Genomic DNA, 6,000 nt, shown 5'->3' on the forward strand with positions numbered 1-6,000 from the left:
CTCCCTGCTATTCTCAGGTGCTGGCATTTTAGCCCTTCTATCGCCATGGTTTGTGGGAGTCATCACTTGCTAATCACTTACAAAAGTTCACACTTACGTTCCATAAGCACTTTTACGATTTCCACTACAGTAAAATATCATTTTAAAAAACTATGGCATCAGAAAGGCCTGAAACAAACAAATCAGGGTTATGGGGAAAGCAAACATTTTGAACAAGTGAGGAAGAGCTATCATACACAAGCTGCTGACTGACAAACTTAAGCATCCCAGAAAATGTTCAAACTCTAAAATCCCAGCAGATGAGAAACTAGTACAGACCAGCATTCTCAGTGAACCAACGTGCCTGAAAACCAATAGCCTGTGATAAGACACGACAACGCACATACTCTGCTATAAATGCTAATAAATGCCATAGTTTTGGAAGGTCGAGTGCCTGGAACTACTGAGGACTTCAAAAATGTGACTTTTCAGTCAATACTTCCTTTAGGAATTTATCCAATGCAAAGAACCCTACAGAAACGTTTTAGTTTTAAAATAAAATAAATGCATAAAATGTATATGGGCTTCCTCAATTTCTGTTTTTTGTTTTTCAGGACAGAGTTTCTTTGTAACCTTGGATGTCCTGGAATTATCTCTGTAGACCACCTGGCCTTGAATTTACAGAGATCCACCTGCCTCTGTCTCCAGAGTGCTGGATTAAAGGCATGCTCACTACTGCCCAGTTACTCTTGATTTTTTTTTTTTTTTTGGATCATTAAAACGGCACAGTCAAGCAATCAATATGGTAAAAAGGCAAAGCCCGTTTGTCAAGTCTTAAAAACATAAAAGTGTGACATAATTAACTTGCCAGAAGCACAATCATTGGTAACCACTGAAGTGAAAGCAAATCTAGGCACTGTTGGATTGGTGGGAGTGTGGGTGACAAAGCCTCGAACCACAGCTTTCTAAAATTTTGCTGGCAAGAGAGACATCCTGGTAGCATGTAGCCTAGGGACCACCATGTTTGCAGAGGCTTATTTTGCTAACAGTAAGGAAAATTGGCTGAGAAAACTCAGGGCTGAGAAATGCCAGGAGAGCACAGACACCTGCACTTGACCTACAACACAGCAGAGGGTGGCTTGGGTACCCCAGGATGGCCGCACAGGGATGTATACCATTTTAACTCAGGGATTCAGACTGGGAGTTCCTAGCCATGCCAGTTAGACCTCAATGCTAAGGCCACTAAGTAGGAGCGAACCCCAGTTCTAGTTTCCCATTCCACCTGGACCCCAACTGCCAGCAAACCCTCACTCACATAGCCCCTACATATTCCTGCAGGACTGTCACCTGTGCTAACGCTGTAGGCGTCAGGCACTCCAGGGGTCCTCGCCACCCTTATTCTCCGTCTCCAGGAGCAGGCCACATCCTTTTCCTGTTTGCAAGTACAATATGGGCATTGGAAGGACTCTCACTGAGCCCTTACTAGTCTTAAGAGCTTGCAAAATACACATCCAGAAGGTCATACCTTTGCTGAGTCGGAACTGGGGACAGAAGTTAAGTGTGCCTTGAGAAACACGAGTTGAACCAAGGGGCTGGTGCTTGAGAAGCCTCAGCAGGTGACAAAAAGAAGTTCACCACTTTAAGACCTCTCTGCTGTGCTGTTGCCGCCTTTGGGCGGGGCAGGCACTCCAGCAGGGCTTGGTGGCTGGCTCAGTTGATTCTCACCACCGGCCCAGCAGGTTTTCCTTCTGATTGGCTGGCCGGGTTAAGACACTCTGCTCCTGAGTGTCTATGCCTCTCACTCTTCCTGATGCATTTCCTTCCTACCCAGGAGAGAATTTCTGTGCTTGGCACATATGTAGGACTGCAAATGTGTACTAAGCTACAATGTTTGAGTTATATTATCATGCAATGGTTTTCATTTTTGCTTTATCACTTAATAAACAATTTTATTTGCTGACTATTGATGGTCTCTTCCTGCCTTCCCAATTTGTACCATTATGTCTTTCCTCAGTATGTAAGATCCATCACTTTCTGTGACTCTTAAGTTAGCCTTCAATTGGATGAAATTTCTGATCTGTTTGCCTATGATCATTTTGTTACAGCACCTTCACAAGTGTTTCTTATACCCTCCAAAAAGATGGATTTTCCTGCTTCCCCCACTCTGTTCCTGTCCTTATATGGGAAAACCCTCTAACTTCATAGTTAACACAGCTTGTTATGCTCTTTACATGTTACTTTAAAGTCTTTCTTTTCTGCCTTTCTGTTTCCTTCCTTTCCCATTTGTGTGTGGGGGTGGGTGGGTGGAGCATATGTTTGGGATTTATTATTTGATTATAGTTCTTTCTTGATTTTGTTATCTCCAGTTAGGAGACCTGACTGATGTGAAGTCACTCCCTACATATCTTCAGATAGTTCTATCTCCATGACATTTTGGCTGATGGTCTGTAATGAGTTTATCACTATAGCCTGTTCCGTTGAACAGAGTTTTATAACTTTTCCCATTGCAAACATGAAATCAAATGTCTTCCCCATCTTTTAATTAATTTACTCTTTTCGCGTGGAAGCTCATGTTTTCTCCTTACCTTTAGAATGTAGAAATTATAATTCATATATCCAGTGTGCTTTTACTCATTAATCTGGAGAAGAAGCCAGTAAATTCCTTAGATCACCAGAATCAAGCCTTTAGAAAAAAACAAAACAAAACATTTCAACCCTGAGAAAGTTCTGTTGCTTTTTTCAATCACCCCAGTAATTCTTTTCTCCTTCAGGATTTCGGGGACTGCACAGAGCTCTTAGACCTATAATTTTAGCATTTTCCCTCTTTTTCTTACACTCCTCTGTCTTCTCTTTCTATGCTTTGGGATGCGACTTAAAATTTTCCTTTTGATTTATTTCTTATCTATGTGTTTGGGGCACAGTGCACATGTACAGGTCAGGAGAGCTGGTTGTTGGTTTCTACAGTATGAATTCTGGGACTCAGAGTTGGGTTTTCACATTTGCCATCAAATGCTTTTACCTGATGAACCATCACAGCCCTGGGTGCCCACCACTGTTCTCTAAGGACACCTGGGCAAAGCCCCCTGGTGCTCTTCTAGAATTACTCAGATTGAGGACAGGAGGAGTCAGCCTGTACTTTCAGCTGCTTCATCTTGTGAACGTCATGGAAACTAGTAAATTTTAGTTCTCCTAAGCTTTCCACAGATCTGATGTCAAGGTTTTTGGTTTTCATTTTTTCTCAGAAAAACCACATTTTAGTCCTCACAGCTGGTCTCTGTCCTTCTATTCTCCATATTTATATCCAGTCATAAGGAAGAGGCTAGGAAGACATGCCACACTGGGTCTCTAACTTGGTGCTCAGAGCCCGAGGATGATCTCTATAAACTCCAGTTCTCTGGCTTAAAAGTTGTTAGCTAGCTGTGATCAGGGAGTGCAGGAGCTCATTTAAGGAGCTTTTTCCTAGGCTGCCCTTCACGTATCTTTAACTTAGAGTCTGCACTTTTTGGTGATTGATCTTGTGAGATAGGAGAACCTATTCACTTTGTTTTAAAGATGCAACAACTCTGTTTTTTTCTTCCCAGATTTCATCAACTTTGGTATAGGGAAGACACGGCTAGTCTTATAGATGGGTGTTCTCAATTAGCAATCAGTTCTTTGAAGCAAAACCCCCAAACTAACTGCCTTGGTTGCAGAGGCAGGCTACAGCTGTAGCAGGGACTAACCATTATTATTATTATTGTGATTACGTGTGTGTAGTGTGTCAGAGGGCAGCTGTTCTCTACCACGTGAGTCCAAAACAGAACTCCGGTCATCAGACACCTTTACCTGAGCAGCTGTCTTTCAGCCCATAACCAATCTTTTAAGTCTAGCAAGCCTGTGAACTTGGACTGTTACCATGTCATCTACTGTTGTGCCTATTTACTGACACAAAAATGTTAACTGAATCAGCCCAAGCCATATCCATAATAGGATTCATAATCCAAGAGGTCCGCAGTTTTTACTTACTGCCCTAACCAATGCTCCTTTGCGTACTAAAATGTTTGATTCCCACTGACTGAGGTCAAGTTTGAAGCAAAGAGTTGAAAGAGTAAAACAACAATTTTATGACCACATTTTAAACTACATCACGGAAGCACAGGCCCTTCATAGTCTTTTTGAGATCCAGGGCCCTCTGAAAGTCCTTTCTACCAAACTCAAGGTCAGTTCAGGGACTAGATATTAACAAGGGGGCTGGCGAGGATCCGAAGATGCAGTCACCCTCGCCATTTAAAGATGGCTCAGCAAGTCTCCTGTAAACCCTAAAATGGCTCCCTTAATTAAGAAATCTTCCCTGCTCCCATATCCACCCTTCCTCCATCTCAACTACCCCATTCCCCCAAGCTCTCCCCAATCCTCTCCTTCTCCCTTCTCTCTCCCCATCTCCCCTTCCCCCCAACCCACCCTCACCCCCCATGCTCCCAACTATTGCCTGGCAATCTTGTCTACTTCCAATATTTAGTAGGATAAATACGTTTTTCTTTGGGTTCAACTTCTTATTTAGCTTTTCTAGGATCACGGACTATAGGCTCAATGTCCTTTGTTTATGGCTAGAATCCACTTATGAGTGAGTACACACCATATAGAGGGGTTCCCAGGTGTCCACGGGGATTTCCCCAGCTAGGTCCATGGGCAGCAGAAGAGAGGGTGCCTGAACTGGCTTTCCCCCATAGCCACACTGATGAATATCTTGCATATCACCATAGAATCTTCATCTGGTGATGGATGGACATAGAGACAGAGACCCACATTGGAGCACTGGAATGAGCTCTCAAGGCCCAGATGAAGAGCAGAAGAGGGGGAGAACATGAGCAAGGAAGTCGGGACCACGAGGGGTGTGTCCACCCACAGAGACCGTGGGACTGATCTAATGGGAGCTCACCAAGGCCAGCTGACTGGGTCTGAAAGAGCCATGTGATCAAACCGCACTCTCTGAATGTGGCTGACAATGAGGGCGGACTGAGAAGCCAAAGATAATGACACCTGATTTTGATTCTACTGCATGTACTGGCTTTTTTGGGAGCCTAGTCTGTTTGGATGCACACCTTCTTAGACCTGGATGGAGGCAGGGGGCTCGGCCTTCCCACAGGGCAGGACACCCTGACTTCTCTTGGGACTGGGGAGTGAGGGGGAGGGGAAGGGGGAGGGGGAGGGAAATGAGAGGATGAGAGGAGGTGGAGACTTTTAATAAATAAATAAATAAATAAAAGATGGCCCAGCAAATGTCTCTTCTAGCTTCCAAAGTGCAGGATATGAGTGTATGAAAATTCACTCATTTACTCAGGACCCAAAGCACCTAAGGCTAATTTTACAACTGCCCTGCTGAGTCCTGGATTCTCCACTGTCAGAGAGCTCTGCCCTCCATACAAATGAAAGGAAGGAAATTATTTCAAACTTACTCTATGGAGTCAGCATTACTCTAATTGGAGAAAGAAACTCACACCCAAAGAAAACTGTACTCAAACAACCTCATGAAAAGGGAGACAAAATTCTCAACAGATTATTAGCAAATCAAATTCAATGACAAAATATCATTCACTCATGATCCAAGTGATACTGGTTTATAGTACTCATAAAGATACTGGTTTCTTTTTGAGTATCAAGTGATGAGTGATGGAAATTTGTAAAAAGACATAAAAAATTTCTAAACTTTTAATCAAGAACACAAAGCAATTATTCACTGGTCACAAATGAACAACACAAATAACATTAAATTTTTCTTAGAACCCACTATTTGCTCATCTTTTTGTTGTTGTTCCTATAAATGCTAAAAGGTGGAGATAAAATAGCAGATAATGAAGAGACACTTTTCCTACCAAGGACTTTACAGACATTGGGGAAATCCACTATTGTGCCCCAAGGATATCTACACATGATCAAATGAATACAATCACCTTAGCTTTCTTACACCTTTTACTAGACCACTCAAGGACAGATTATGTAGATACATAGGGCCACCTATATGTACTGCATACAGGCTCCTAA

This window comes from Microtus ochrogaster, chromosome 8, assembly GCF_000317375.1.
Source record: "Microtus ochrogaster isolate Prairie Vole_2 chromosome 8, MicOch1.0, whole genome shotgun sequence".
In the NCBI taxonomy this organism is placed as follows: Eukaryota; Metazoa; Chordata; class Mammalia; order Rodentia; family Cricetidae; genus Microtus; species Microtus ochrogaster.